Source organism: Protopterus annectens, chromosome 6.part1 (genome assembly GCF_019279795.1).
Source record: "Protopterus annectens isolate FY-2018-M chromosome 6.part1, PAN1.0, whole genome shotgun sequence".
Classification (NCBI taxonomy): Eukaryota; Metazoa; Chordata; order Ceratodontiformes; family Protopteridae; genus Protopterus; species Protopterus annectens.
This window is the reverse complement of record NC_056738.1, coordinates 135,551,691-135,568,517: the sequence shown is the minus strand read 5'-3', so window position 1 is coordinate 135,568,517 and position 16,827 is coordinate 135,551,691. Positions and strand designations below refer to the sequence as shown.

Below are 16,827 nucleotides of genomic sequence, written 5' to 3'. Positions count from 1 at the left end.
ACATTCCAAAATAAAGTGCCCCCATATACAGAAATGCATGGGATACAACTGCTGTCCCTTTTTGGGAAAGCTTTATTGCAAGCTCCCACCCTGATTTTTGCATCCTATTGCTTAACAAGATTTACCCATTGATTTACACATGGATTTATATTTGATGTGCTTGATTTTCTCTGATAAATGCTTCCTATTTATTTCTATAATATATGCTTTAATGGATTGGATTTCACTTACATGACATGGATACTTGGTGAAGTACTGTTACCTATTTTTGCTTTGTTTTCTATGGAAGATTTTAATATATACATTTTTCTTTGTTTCTTTTCTCGTTGATGGATTATTTATGTCAAATTAGTTTTACTTTTGGCAGATTCAGTAGAGATGGTGAGGTGAACCTTTTACCCAGTACAGGGTATTATCCTTTCTCCATGGTTCTATAGCAGAAGGGCTATCATATTTAAACATAACTGGTTGTTGGAGATCAAGCCCACCACATGGGGTGTAGGGGGTCTTGTTCCTTCACAAAAATGATTTATTATTTTCATTTTTTTCTAGATTAGTGTTAAAGGATATTATTTTGGTGGCTGCATATCATTTGGGTTTATAGTTAAAGTATGGAACAGAATTTTAATTTCTTGTCTCATTATAGATCCCTGTAGATTTCTTTCCCTAAAACAGTATGTTATTGACTTAGGCTACAGTTCCAGTCACTACTGTATAAAGGTCTTTTTCCTGATTTTTTTAAGGTCATACCTCACAGATGGTATTCACTTTGGGATCTTTACTGCCCAAGTGAAGTACTTTACACTTTCCTGCACTCCACCTTAAATGTTACTTTTCAGCCTGCTCTGATAGTCCCCTCCACTCATTTGAGGATTTGCTCCCCATCCTCCACTGTTCTTTCTATTTTAGTATCATGCACAACTAGGGTGATCTTGAGATCAGTTTCCCCTGTGATGTCTGCACTCATCCCTAAACCAACCCCTATTGAATCCCACTAGCAACGAGAAGTTCCTTCTTTTGATAGAGATTTCAAAACTACTAATCTTTGCTTTTTGCCACATACCAACTCTTCTACCAATTTTGTCAACCTCTCTTCCACTTTAAGTCCCTTTAATCTGTTTATTAGTCTCCTGTGAAGGATTCAGTTAAAGGATACATAAAAGTCATGGTTTATAAAACTTCAGTGTATCTCAGCCATAAATTTAAATCAGTTTGGAGAGACGTGCCAAGCTTTCCATAAACCCATGTTGGTAATTTTCCTGCAGGTTATTACATAGGAAACCAACTAACCCTTCCCTTGGTTTGTTTTTTTTTTTTTTTTTGCCATTGATTTTCATGTTACTGATGGCAAGCTTATGGGTCTGTAGGTTCCTGAGTCATTTCCACCTCACCTTTGTAGTGCAGCATTGTCATGCTCCCTTCCAGTCATCCAGAACCTCTTTGCTGTTGAGTGACCAGTTCTGGTGTTCCATTAATGATTCTGTAAAGACACCAACCAAGTTCTTCAGGATACAGGGAAGTATGTTATTAGGACCTTGTCCTTTGTCTTCTCTTTCTTTATGTAATCCTCCCCACAAAACTGGAACTTTCCCCTCTCTTTTATGAAGAGAGAAAAACTAATTCACAGATAAAGTTGTGGCTTTCCCAGTGCTTGCTATAGGTCCATAGGTTCATAGGTAGGAACTAGGCTATTGGCCCTAGGGCCTACATACACCTAGCCAAATGGTACCCTGGCTTTTGCCACCCAAGAAAATTATTTTCCTGTGCCCCTGTCAAGCAGAGCCACAGAAGTGATCCCCGGGGTGAATTTCCTATCTCCCATCCAATCATCAAGATTTTTCTTGGAGTGCTAATGAGGAGCTTTGTTTGTTATAGATAGGTTTGTTCCAGAATATAGGAAGTCTCTGAGACAGGAATCTATCCCTCCAGCATGTTCTGTTTATTGGGGTAACAAGGTTTAGGTCCCTAGAGCATGTAGCTCGGAGGGATTGGGATTTCTTTACGTGGAGCATGTCCAACAGCTCTGGGTTTGACATAGCTTTGTATGTTAGGTAGAGATCACCTCTGAGTAGGCGATATGCGACAGAGTAAAGCTGGAGTTTTTGAGACGGTCTGCTTACGGCATCTGTTTAAGGCCAGTAATCCTCTTTGTGAAGTATTTCTGTGGCCTTTCCAGTTGTTGTAGATGTCTTGTGAGGTACATACCAAAAGGGGCGTTGTACTCTATAATGGGTCTAATGAGTGATGATTAGAGGGGAACAATGATCTCTTTTTTTCTGGATGAGAAACCTTTTGTGATGAGGTGTGCCACATAGAAGGATGTGGCGATGTGATTATCAAAGGAGAGACTACTGTCCACCTGTGTCCCAAGGTCACTTATCACACTTTCGGTGTTAAGTAGACTACCGCCTGTGTGATAGTTCATGGGTACGGAGTTTTTACCAAAAGGGATGACAATGCACTTTTTGGCATTGAGCCTGAGGCCATGGCTTTGAGACCAGGCATCTGCCTCAGTGAGGCCCTTTTCTAGGATGTCCACATCGTTAGGAGATTTGATTATGGCTCCGTGTTTGCAGTCATCTGCAAACTTTATTAGCCAAAGACCTTCTGTGTTAGCCTGTACTTCAGAGAAGTAGATACCAAACAGGAGAGGACCTAGGACTGAACCCTGTGGTACTCCACTTGTTACTGGTCTGAAGTTGGATTTAGAGTCTGCTACTTTCACAGTGTGGGTTCGGTCAGTGAGCCAGTTGGCAACCCATCTTGTGACATAGGGATTTATACCTAGTTTAGTGAGTTTGTCTTTAATTCCAGAGTGGGAGATGGTGTTGAAAGCCTTGGCGAGATCTAGATAGGCTGTGTGTACCACTTTACCCTCATCTACAGCTTTGGTGACCGCTTCAAGGAAGTCTATCAGGTTTAGGAGACATGATATGCCTTTTACAAACCTGAACTGGGTAGGGTCCAGAGTTTGGAGATTACCAATGTCATTGTTTATAAGTTCCATGATAATACGCTCCATAGCCTTACAGACCAGGCTCATCAGGCTAATGGGGTGGTAGTTCCTGGTGTCCGTGGTTGCTCCCCCTTTGTGGAGTGGGATAACCATTGCTGTGCGCCATTCAGTAGGCACATAGCCTGAGGTGAGGCTATGACTGAACATGGTACTTAGGTGGGGTGCCAGTTCGTTCTGTAGTTCACATAGAACACAGCCTGGGATGTTGTCGGGTCCCATAGATTCTGTGTTCTTGGCTTTGGAGAGTGTGTTTTTTACCCATGCAGCCGTGATTACAGGTACTTTGCATTCTTCTGGTATAGAGATGGGCCCTTTAGGGGATGAGACAGGGGTAAAGTTAGCACTGAACCTATCTGCCAGGATGTTGGCAATATCAGTTGGTTCTGTATATTTAGTGCCATTGTGCTGTAACTCAGAGCAGATCTGAGTGTTGCCATTGAGATTATTGACATAGCTATAGAATGCTTTGTGGATGTCTTTAGAATCAGTGGCGATTTTGTTTTCGTAACTAGCTTTGGAGGATTTTATGAGGGATCTCAGCTTCTTACTGAGGCTGACCATGGAGTTCCTAAAATCATGGAATTTTACTCTTTTTTGCAACAGTTTCTATACTCCTACCTTCCTGGCAGTACTCTTATAGGTTCATATGTTGTTACTATGCTAACGACCACTAGGGCCCTTACAAGCCAAGCTACGCATTCCAAACCATTTGGGTCTCATGTATCATGGGTGTCTATATGGGAAGTGGGGCATGTTAGTAGGAGGATAACTAAGGATTTGTGTGGGGGACTGTTAGTTAGGATAATACTTTCTTATTAATGGCCTTTGTCCATAAGGGACATGGGGGCCAGACCAGGGGTAAATTTAAGATTTCCCATACAATTTTCAAGGTTTTGTTTGAATACAGTCAGTTATGAACTCTGGTTTACATGGATGTGGAGCTTAATATATAGTACAGGAATCCTTTGGGACACATATCTATCTCTCCAGCATGTTCTGTTTATGGCACAAGCACAGTTCAGATACGTGGGTCTAGTGTTTCTGGTGCTGTTTGTTTTGTGCATGTACAACAGAGGCATCAGGACTGTGTCTGAGGAAATCCTGTAAGCCAGGCAAAGATCCCCACTCAACAGCCTGTAGTAGACTGAATACAGTGACAGAGCCTTTAGGTGATCAGTATAGGGCGGGATATTCATGCCCAGAATTCTCCTGGTGAGAAACCTTTGCGTGCATTCGAACTGCTGTAAGTATTTGGTTAGATACACGCCAAAGAGGACATTATATTCAATGACAGGTCTGATAAGGGCTATGCAGAGTGCTACTATAACTTCCTTGGACCTTTACCTATAAGTTAGGCAACATAGAATAATTTTCTCACTATCTTAGCTATGTGTTGGTCAAAGTCCAGATTGCTGTCTACATATGTTCCCAGATCCCATACTACTGGGTTGCCTCTTTTATTGATGGAGTAATTAACTTGGGGTGACAGTTTCCCAGAGGCATTATAATACATATTTTGCCATTGGGTTTTAGGCCATGCCTTTAGCACTAGTCATTTATCTGTATTAAACCCTCTTGCAAGGTGTTGGTGTCTTGGGAGACTATATAATAGCTCCCAGTTTACAGTCATTTTTGAACTTGGTGAGCCAGAGGCCTTAAATGTTAGTCTTGAGTTCCAAGAAGTAGATGTCAAACAGGAGTGAGACTGGTATGGAGCCCTGGATACCCTGCTAGTGACTGGTCTCTTTGTGGAGGTGGCCTCACCGATCCTGCCTTCTTGGGTCATGTCTGTGAGCCAGGCAGCAATCCAGTGACTTATGCAGGGATTTATGCCTAGCTGAAAGAGCTTGTCAGCAATGCCTGAGTGGGTCATTGTATAAAATGCCTTGACTAGGTCAAGATACACAGTATGTATGTTTTACCCTTGTCCCTTGCCTTGGTGACCCTCTCAAAGAAGTCTACCAGGTTAAGTAGGCATGACCTTCCCTTTACAAACCCAGATTATGATGGGACCAGTGTCTGTAGGTTGCCGACGTCCTTGTTTATCATTTTCCTGATAACTTATTCCATGGCTTTGCCTATTAGACTTTTGAACTGATGGGTCAGTAGCTCCCTGGGGCAGTTGATGCCCCACCTTGTGGAGGGGAATGACTGTTGCAATCCTCCATTCACTTGGAATGTAGCCTGTTTCAAGGCTGTAGTTGAAGCGTGCCTCAAGTGGTCCTGATAGATCATGTATTAGACTGTTTAGGAGTCAAGTGGGGATATTGTTGGGCCCCATGAAACCTGTGTTCTTGGGTTCAGTGAATGCTGCTTGCACCTACTCCCTGCTATTAGTTGGAGGGATTTCAACTGGTATATCTTGGTATATCTAGCAGGGGGTGAAGTCTGACCTGAATTTATCAGGCAGTAGATTTGATATGTCACCCTGATCAGTGAAGGTGGTGTTGTTCACCATCAGTTCAGCACACTGCCGTGTGTTACCTTTAAGGTTCTGGGCATAGCAGAAGGCCTTGTGATTGTCGTTAACCTGCAAGGCTATCCTGACCTAGCAGTTGGCCTTGTTGGACTTAATTAGACTTCTTAGTTTCTTATTTAGTTGTATCAGAGAACAGTTGTCTTAAAGGGGATTGCTCTTCCTGATTTTGGCCATGAGATTTACTCTTTTATTATATATCCTGTTTAGGTGAGGATTCCACCAGTGAGGTTTATTTTCAGTGTTTGTTTTTGGGTTTATTTCTAATAGGTACAGCAGCCTCTATGCAGCCATTCACATGTCTATAGACGGAGTCTGAATAATTGTGCACAGGTTAGTGTGGTCTCAGGGTTGAGGGAGACTTGAATGTTGACAAACTGCCATTTAATAAGATGTACTTTGCCTTAGAATAGTTCCTAACTGTTACTGGTTTAGCTAGGTTTTCCTGGTTGATTTTTACTTCAAAGGAAATGGCTCTATGATCCAACCTCACTAGTGATGAGGGCATGATGTGCGGGGGTGGGGGGGGCATTGTAATGCTCTCCCATGTTGGTGAATACCAGATCCAGTATGTTTGATCCTCTGGTTGGAGCATGCACTATCTATTCCACAATATTAATATTAATAAAGTCTAGGAAGTGTTGTGCTGTGAGTTTGAGGTAGTGTAAGTTTCTCAGTCTATAGAGGAGCAGTTAAATTCAACCATGAATAGGGTATTTGGTGGGATGGTGAGCAGAGGTAAGAGCTGTGAGACTCCCGAGACATAGATAGTGACCTGTAGCTAATCATGATATGGTGAATGACCTTATTTATGGTGACTTGCATGTGGATGATAATCAACATGAAGGTAAGTTTGCTGTTAACTTAGATCAAGATACCTCCACCTTTGGCCCCAGTCTGTGCTTTCGATGGCCTAAATGTCTGGAAGGCTATGTAGCCATGCACTGTTGGAATACTTTCTATGGCTTTAAACCAAGTCTCAGTTATGGCACAGATGTCTACATTCTCCAGATTTAGGAGGGTTTGAAGAGTATGGAGTTTTATGTTTAGACTCCTAGCATTCAGAAGTAACACCTTAACTTTACCTGGAGACTCTTTCACTATTTTGATAGCTTTATCATTTGGAATTGCCTAAAATAGGCTTTAAGAAGATGGATGAAGTTTTGGCCAATATAGTGGGGATAGGTGGAGCACATCCTTGTCAAAGCAACATGGTCTGTTGACCATGTCCTCTCATGCTGACAGATATTGGATCCCCCTGGAGTGATATTAAAAACTAAGCCAATTATTAAAAACAATCATTTTGTGTTCATACTGTGGCTTTATCCCTGGTGAAGGTAGAATGCTGCTCAGTGCAAGGCTTGGACCTGTCTGTGACATAAATTTTGAGAGATCAATTGTCTCTTTTAAGATAGTCCAGTGAAGCATGTCTCAGGTCATTTACACCAACATGGACTATGATAGAATCATATTGGCATCTGTGGTGCATTGACTTGAGTGTACATGTGATATTGCAGATCCTGGCTCCAGATAGACAACTAACCATTATCTTCTCATTGTCTAACCTGGTGAATGGGGCACCTCTTCATTCTAGCAACTCTGGTTAGGACTTCCTTCTTTCTCCAGTGTATCCAAATACTCATTTCTTCTCTCTCATTACTCGTTCAGCTACATCTTTCTCTAAATGTGGTTTTGCATTTCTTACTACATCTATAATCCTTTTCATGCTTGGGTTTAATCTTGTCCACACTGCTTTCCTCTTTGCCTTTCCATTGCATAGACTGCCTTCTTGAGCTCCCTAATGAATAGTCATATAAGTATCTTTCTTCTCCCTGGTTCTCCCTAATTTGCTGATTTTTCTCTTCTAACCCCTTTTCTCTAGCAGTTTGTTCCTGTTTATCTGTATTCACTGTCTGCTTGTTCTTTACACTTCTCTCCAGTCTTCCATTTCATTTCAGTTTCTTTCTTCTTGGTTGCTTGTTGTCTTTGTCGATGTTATGAACCAGTGTGCTGTATGATTACTACTCACCAAGGGGTATTGTTTACTTCCAAGTATCAGACTGTTTCATTCTTGATAAGTACAACATCTAATATTTACCCTTAATGGCCTAGTACCTCCATTTCTGTCATTCTTTCTCACCAAATTGGATGCAGACTGTACTAATCTTCTGTGAAATTAAAGTCTCCCATTAGTACAACTTTTCTCTTCCTGCTGCAAGAGCTTAGCCATTGCTTTACCATTTCATTCTCATCTCCTTTAGCATACAGTTGCCATTACGTTGTATTTAACCATCAGATCTCACTTTTTTTTCTCTCTGTCGCTAGCCTGACTGCTTGGCTATTAACTTTTGATGGCCTGTAAGGTTCTTCTCTTCCTAACCTGCTCTTCTCTCTTTACTCTTCAAATACTTCACAGTTCATGGTCTGCCTAATGTAGACTGCTGCCCCCAACCTTATTTTGTCCTTTCTGTTTTGCATGAACAATTAATGCTCTGAGAGCTCCATATCCCAATAGTCTTTCATCATTTGCACATACCTCTTAGCTGTCCCTGACTTTGCGAACATCTTTGGTTTTGCCTCATATTTTGCACTTTCCCACGAAATTTTTTGATGTTCTGGTAAATCAAGTAAGAATGCAGTCAATCAATACTATACATTACAGTTTCATTCACATTATTGTTCAAAAAATGTATGTTGCTACAAAACCTGTTATGATATTAATAATTGAAGTAAATTAGAGTAATATTTAAAACTCGTCCTTGATTTTGGGCCTTTGGTCCCTCCTTTATTTTTGGCATTATTCCTGAGTCTTGAGAAAAGAATTTGAGAGCTAAGTGCATAGATATCTGCTTCCTATGCCTTCATTTTTGTATCTTGCCTAAACTCATGACATTGCTCATGATGACCCTATACATCTTCCTGCCAAGCATGTCTGTTATGTTTATTGCCCTTTATTAGCTCTGTCCACCCTTTCCAAGTTCAGACTCTCACAAAACATCAGTTGTTTTTATAGTACTACCTCCTTATTGTATCTTTTGCATCCTCTTATGATTTTTGCTCTGTACTGCTTGTTGCTGTTTTGCCTGTTTGTCAGAGCTTTCCTACCATCCTTCCTTTCTCCTTTCATTAATTTGCTCCTTACCAAACTTTCTCCTCATTTTAATGGCATAATCATCCTAACATACCTTTGCATTCTGGATTTCAGCAAGGTTGTCCCTCTCCAAGAGAGAAAGATGAATGGAATAGGTGGGATATAGTTTTTTTGTTTTGCAGTGCATTCTCCACTCACACACTAGTCCAAATATCTCTTCATCAGTCCATTGCCTGATATAGGCATTATGCTGCAAGCTCTTACCTTTCCTTGCTAAGCTAGTACTTGACACTGACAGCAGTGTGAACAGCCCACTACAAACCCAAACTCCAACATGTGTAAGACACATGGTCTTCTATGTCTCTTTTCTGTAGTTCTACTTGCCAAGGCATTGGTTCCCACATGTACTATGCTGTGTATGCTTTCTGTCTTCCATTACACTCTTTACTTCCTGGTTTGATTTGTCTAATCTCAGGTCTGGAACAATTCTCAGTATCACTCATTCCCACCATTCTTACTTGCCTGCTTACCTTGCTTTCCTTTCACTTGACTCCCCAATTTCTAAAATTCCTTTCTTCCATTTCTCCCCTGTCAGTTGTGCCACAGTCCTTCCAAGGCTCTATGTGCTAGCTCTCCTGCCTGTTTCTCCTGTCTGCATCATTTGCTGTTTTACTCTAAGCTACTAGAAAGCCTACCACTAAACTTTGCTGCTGTGGTCCTCCTGCTGTCTTCTTTCTGGAATTGTCCACCACCACCTAACAACTCTTCCTTCTTCTAGGCCATGCCTGTTACCTCCCTCTCTATAATCCTTTTTGCCACATGCATCAGTCTCTTTCTCCTTTCTGCATTTGGCATATTTCCTATGTACTGTTCTGTTCTGTTTTACCTCTCCTGACTTCCTACTTAGATGTCCAAGTACATCCTCTCTATTCCTCTTCTGTTACTCTTCCATGTTCCTACTCTGCTGTCCTGCTTGGTCTCCTTTTTGTTCCTCCTGTCTCCTGGCAATACATCTGTCCAGGTCTTCTTATCTCCACTTCTGTATGCTTGTGGCTAACTAACGGAGACTGTGTCCTCTGCTCATGCTCTCTTTCAGACGTGTCCCATCTTCTAGCTTTCCAGCACTCCTACAGACTTTTCATTCACCCCATAAATTCTAGTAAACAATAACATCTGAAATCACAAAGGCTAGATTGCTTCATTTCCATTTTATAATTCTAAAATCAATATTTTAAGAAACATGCTAATCATTCAGTTTTGTCTTTGAAATAAGTTAGCATAATCTTTTGTCTGCTTGTTTTTACCATACAGCTAATAAACCTGGTTTCAGGATTCACATTCTCATGTAGCTTTTGTTTTCCTACTAAAACATTAATCATGAAGTCCCCAAATGTTACCTTAGCTAGCACAATGCTTCCTCTTGCCTATTGAATCAGTTCCTTTTATTTTAATTTTACAATGTTCCAGTCAAAGATGCCCCAAGTCACATTTGTATTTTGATCAATGAGTTATGTATTTGCCCTTATCAATAGATTGTTAAGTTTATAAAAATAAATACACTGAACCAGAATGTGTCTGAACATGTCTCAGTTACATGCATGAATACAAAGGCACCATCAATGATGTAATACTCTGAAATTGTTGGGGCATACATTATAAGGAGCATCTAATAAAACAGTGAGAAACTACCCTACTGTATGAGTGTATGAGGTTGTTCTTGTTAATTCAAAAAAGTTAACTCCTTCCAGAATCACACACACTAACATCTTGTACTCAGATTACTGAATGAAGCTAAAAGGACCTCTAAGATAGGAGTGTATGTGAAACACATGAACAATGGACTTCATGTTATGGATTTAATGTTTCATGTGGCTCTACATTTTCCTCCTTCACCTGTGAGTTGGGAGCATGGTGTTAGAATTCTAAGGATCCCTGTAATTACTTTTTACTATTTTTATGTTGAAAGTTTATATTGCTATTATTTAAGTACTCAATGTACTTTTCTGAAGGAAATTTTCAAGACATATATTCCTGGGGATTCATGAAGAACTCTGCCACTGATGATAAGGGCTGTTTTAAAAAGGTCCCTGCTCCTGTGATGCAGTTTTCCATTTCATAGGTACATTAGGCACAATGGGGAAAGACTTAATTATTGGCTAATTTGCAAGTCTTTGCAGTTCTGTTAACTACCACAAGTTCAAATCAGCACTTCTTGCAGTAGATAACAATGTCAGTGGTTGAATTGTGGTATCATAGCCACGCCCCAGTCACTAACCCACACAAAAACACACAGTAAGACAAACACAAATGCATACATCCATAAGTACACACACACACACACACACACACACACACACACACACACACACACACACACACACACACACACACACACACACGCACACACACACACACACATATATATACAGGGGTCCCCTTCAAAACATCTAAAACCCATAACATCTAATTTCATAACATCAAGACCAGAACATCTAAAACCCATAACATCTAAAACTCATAACATCGAATTTCATAACATCTAAAATGTATAATATGTAATAGTGTACCAGGAGATATGTAAATGTTATAGTTTAATCTGTTAATCTTGTGGTATCACTATGAGATGTAGTTTTCATTTCTATAGTTATTATTTATATAGTGTAGGAATTAATACTCTTTATATAGTGTTCATTTTGCCTTTCTGTATGTGTTTTTTAGGTCATACAGGTAAGTGATATAGACATTATGTGTACATTCTTTATGGTGATTGTGATACAGTGGGGTTAGGAAATTAACTTTTATCCAATGTAGTGCGATCTCAGAGTTGGTATATTTAATTTACTGGGGTGTGGGGGTTAGAGCCCCCCACATGGGGGTGCAGGGGGGCTTGCCCTCCTGCAGAAATGTAGTAAAAAGTGTGTTTGGTATTGTTATATGTGGAGGGGATGTTATTTTTATGTGATTTGTAATGTTCGATGTTCTGATGCACAATTTCGATGTTATAAAATTCGATTTTATGGTTTTAGATGTTTTGAATTTTAGATGTTCTGGTCTCGATGTTATGAAATTAGATGTTATAGGTTTTAGATGTTTTGAAGTAGATCTGGTTCATTTCGTCGAAAGCACTTTTTGCCGAAACTTACGTCAGCAAGACCAAATCACCGAAAGCACAAATCGCCGAAAACTCATTTCACCGAATTTCATTTCACCAAAAATAGTACTGGCAGTGTATATGCCCTTTTCCCCACTGTATTGTGATCCTGGAGTTAGAATATATAGTTGGGGGTGTGTGGGGGGCATAGCCCCCCACCTAGTTTGATTAAAATGTACTTACCCTCTTAACAGAAACTGCATAGTATAATTCAAGCTAGGCAGATCCTCACATACACTCATCCTCGAACACTACCTTACCACTAAACTCTTCAGCACATACCTCTACTGTAATGCTTGAACATGGCCAATTACTGCAAATTTCCACGAGAGACCTTGCTGATCTATGCAGCTGATAATTTCTATGAATCATTTAGCTGCATAAATTCCTTACTGCAGGTAGTTTCATGAGGAGAGCACCTGACCAATTAGCATAGGCCTCTTCTGTGGAAGGCCTCAATAGAATGTAACATGGCCATGGAGACAGCCCAAAGCAGTCATGCATATCTTCGTGCAAATGCACTGCATTAAGGTTATCTCTGAATTCCAAAAAGGTACAGTGAGGTGTATACTTCATGTACAACTCAAAGTTACTTTTATGAATGTGGCTCAAATTATGTGTGTGTGACATTTATTTTATTAATACTGAGATGGTGCAGTCATATGGACAGTGGTATGGGACTCCTATGGGATTATATTTTGCATACACATACAGTTTACAACCAAGCAAAAGTACCAACTTTCTCAATGTTTTGTAGATAGATGCAGTTCATTTTTGTCCTGCGAAATCTAGAGACATTTCTATGGTTTGACTCCTTGATAAAGCTTTTATTTATAGTAAATTAGCATAAAGATTTTTTTTATTATTATTGTCATTGAAAAGAAGGAAAGTATCAATAGGGTTGTACTGACATTCCTAAATGACTCCGTTAAGTAAGGCAAGGAATATGGAGGGAAAAAAGTCACTGATGCAGTCATAAAGACTTTAGTGTAACAGAAAATAGGGAACGTGCCAAACAAAAAAGTATCGCTGCTTCTCACATTATGCTTATGTGTCACAAGAGTGCTTTATTCCATAATGAGGGATGGAGAACGTCGATATCTGCACCTTACTGTTGTCGTCATTTCGTCATATAGCATGTGGCTGTGACTTGGGCTGGGTGGGAAAAGAACAAGTATTTCTAGGGGTGAAACCTAATGCCAAATTTCCTTCCTTTTGATGACACATATTAAACTGCAATATACTCACTAGCATGGTTTCTGCAATATTATGTCATATTTAGTTATACTTTATTAATTTGCTAAGGCACAGCAGATGTAAGTGCTTGTTTTTCATAGTTTACCCTGACTAACTATTTGCTAAGTGTCACATAAGTGCAGAGTGACGCCCTAGGATCAAATTCAAATTCTACAGACCATAGCTCACTCTGAACTAAGTGTATTAATCATTACATTAACCCTGACATTGTGTATTTCCATCATACAACAATATTAGTTAAAAAAGAAAGCTTTTAACATTTTAAATAACTATTGTATAATGCATCATCCATTTTTCTGCCTCTTTCCGTGATGATGTGAGCTAGCTGGGATGGCTTTACAATGCATTTCTCATGCGCAGGCCCTTGAAAATGATGACATATACACAATGCAGCCTTAGGAATACAATCTGTGTTACTAATATGCTGTTGCATATTATATTATTATAACAGTTCAACATGTTGAGAGACAAGACAAAAGGTGTGTTAAATTACCATTTATGAGAGTACTTGCATTTATTTAGTAGCACTGTGACTCCATGTTCTTGAAAGTCTTGCTGCTTGGTTAATCACTACCATTTGTATAAGTATTAATTTTACTAAGTGTAATTGGGTACCCTGGTAAGAGCCTTAAAGTAGTTGGCTTTGGGTGTTCTGGTGGCAGTAAATCTACCTTATAGTCTGGATGGAGGTGGCAGAGCAGGTAAGCTGTGCCAGCCTTCCCCAGATGTGTGTTTGTGTGTGTGTGTGTGTGTGTGTGTGTGTGTGTGTGTGTGTGTGTGTGTGTGTGTGTGTGTGTGTGTGCGTGTGTGTGTGTGTGTATGTGTGTGTGTGTGTGTGCGTGTGTGCGTGTGTGCGTGTGTGCGTGTGTGCGTGTGTGTGTGTGTGTGTCTGTGTGTGTGGGTACAGCTTTAACCTTATATTTGTTTCAAGACTTAGTGAGTAACAATGACAACTGTTTTTACAGAAGCAAGGACGTCTGTTTCTGTGTAGTTACCAGATACATTGGTAGGATATAATAGGTTCTTACCACTTAATAACAGTGCAATGAACTGCGATGAGAGGCAAAAGCTGTCCAGTGTATAATATAACATATTATATCACAAACAAAAAAATTAACTCACTTGTTCTGGTTCACATATAATGTAGATCCAGCCATTTAAACTCAAGCCTCTAACATTATTGCTTAGTTATTTACAAATGCACACCTCTGAAAGTGTATGAAGTAGAACTGAAATGCAGAATGTATACATGACAATCAGAAAATGAGAAGCCTGCACATTTCCATATGCAAAGAGTAGAAGACCATTGTTCTAAGATAATGCATCATTGTAATGTCATAACTACCTACCAGGCGGATCTAACTTATTGAAAGAAATCAGATCAAGTCAGAAAGTAAAAGGGAGAGGTGATATGGTCTGCTTTTGTTGTTCCAATTTTTGCTTTATGAATTGCATCTTGCTGTGTATTTAAACAGTACATCTATATGTATTACTTAGGCTAAAATCAGTAACAAAGAGACTTTTTGCATATGGCTTCATGACAAAGAATCAAAAATAGGTTTACAATGTAACATTGGAAATATACACAATTGTATTACCATAATGAATTCATTCCAGAAATTATTGCCACTGTTAATTTGTTATTATTTGCTTTCACTTAAACAAGTACCTTAATATTTTTCATCAACTCAACATTAAACATAAATCTTGAAGGATAAAATATGCAATTGAACACACAGCCCAGGCTTGAATCAAATATATGCAGAGAGATGGAGCATAAAGCTTGACTCATAAAAATCCAAATGAAATTTAGTGAAGAGCATATCATAAATACAAAAGGAAATACAGTGAAGTCTGAATAATCATTGTAAAATGAACAGTAAGCATAATACTGCAGTAAAAAAAGGTAAAGAAAGAAGAAGAAAAACATAAATAATGTATGCAAAGAAAAACCGAGGAGACATTCCAAATCATAACTGACTGACTGAGCAGTTCAACGTGAAGTAGGATTGACACGGCTTAGTTATTTATTTTTATTTGCTCACTTATTTATCAGTCATTTGTTGACGAGGAAGGCAGATTGGGATCAGAAATATGAAGATATTATAAATATGATCTCAATTATGCAGCACACAAGACAGTTTTACATGAAGTCAGACATGCAGAACAGATTCCTGTGCTGTGTGGTCATGCCCTGCAAGGTCATGATGGACAGAATTGTTCTAACAAGTGTGTGTTATTTTTGGGCTAGGGAGCTCATTAAGAGGTGACAGTCAGATTGATGAAACCCTGACCTTAACCATGACTCTTTAACGGCTATATCATTATACCTTATAGTGGTAGCCATGACTTTGTAGGGTTATATAATTGTACCTTTTGGTAGTTTTCTTTGTGTACCACAAATAGGGAGCTACACATCAACAAGTCATTGTTACTCCACAAAGGCCTAGCATTCTCAGCATGTCAGATGCCATGTTAAATATTAGCAGCAAGAGTGATGACCACTGCGTGCAATGACAAATAGTCCTTGCTTTGTCCATCATTAACCATTTCAGGGACAAATATTCCTTAATTTGCTGTCTGACTGTCATTTATCATTATTATTATTATTATTATTATTATTATTATTTGCTTGTATCTATTGATTTGGAAATTCTGACTGGGCAGGACACATTTTTGTTGAAGGCTTAAGGAGGAAAAAAAAGCTCCACTCTGACTACAATTAGCTCTACACAATTAAATTAAGATCATGCAGTGATACAGTAAAGTTCTATTTACATGTAAAATATGACACTAATCTACATAATCTACATAAAATACATTAAAAAATAGATAAATATAAATGCAATTATTTTACAAGTATCTATAAACTCCTTTCCAATTTTTGCAAATGGCATTGGGGTGTTACCTCAACATTGACAATCATCTAGAGCCAAGGTTTAAACCATCAAGTGGTTAGCCCTGCTGCAGTAGTTCTTCCACACCACAAACTCACATGCACCAACACCTATGGCCACTTTAGAGTGTCTAATCCATCTACTGCATGTCATTGTAATGTGGAATGAAACGAGAGCACACCCACACAAACACAGAGAGGACATGCAGGCTCCACACAGAAGGCACGCCAGCCAAGAATCGAACCAGGGAACCTATTGTTGTGAGTTGCCAACACTCACCGCTGCATCACTGTGCCACCATATATGTTTGCACACACACACACAAGTTTATGTGAAATGGTCGAGTTTTTGGAAACTCAAACCTCATATGGTCGAGACCACATGTTAGACTTTCTGAAGCATTTGTATGGCAATTGTGGACCTCATTGTGTAATAGCATCAAACTATTTAAGGAGGGTGTTCATGACTGTTTCAGATAGTGTGCTGTAACATACAATGTGGAGCGTTTTTTTGTCACATTTTCTTACTAGCTGGGTTTTCTGTGGTGCTTTTTGATTGATGGGAGTATAGTTTATCCTAGGGGCTGTGCTATGTTTTTTTTTTTTTCTGGCTTTTTTCTTTGTTCACAGCTTGTAAAGTTCAGTGCAGAAGTCATTTCATGTTTTTACTTAAGTAGAAAGACAGTTTATGGAGAATGTTTTTATCACATTCTTGGATTGTAATAATGGGTTTTGTAGCTCTGTGTTTTCTGGAGGGTCTGCTGCCATTTATTGCAATGGTGAATAACAATTTCTGTGACTAGGCTTAAGCAACTTCATCATATAGGTATTTGTAGATATTTCAAAGGATACATAACATAACAAACTAGCTTGTGAGAAGGAGACTGAGACTCTCTCCAGCTTGTTGAATTCTTGCAACTAGCCTAATGCAGTAGCACTC

At 39.3% G+C, this 16,827-nt stretch overlaps 1 protein-coding gene across 1 annotated transcript in view; it reads left to right on the top strand.

Annotated features, from left to right (window-relative positions):
- CHRNA1 (cholinergic receptor nicotinic alpha 1 subunit) overlaps positions 1-16,827 on the top strand; it is a 388,181-nt gene that overhangs the window by 267,526 nt on the left and 103,828 nt on the right. The gene's annotated exons all lie outside the window — the stretch shown is intronic.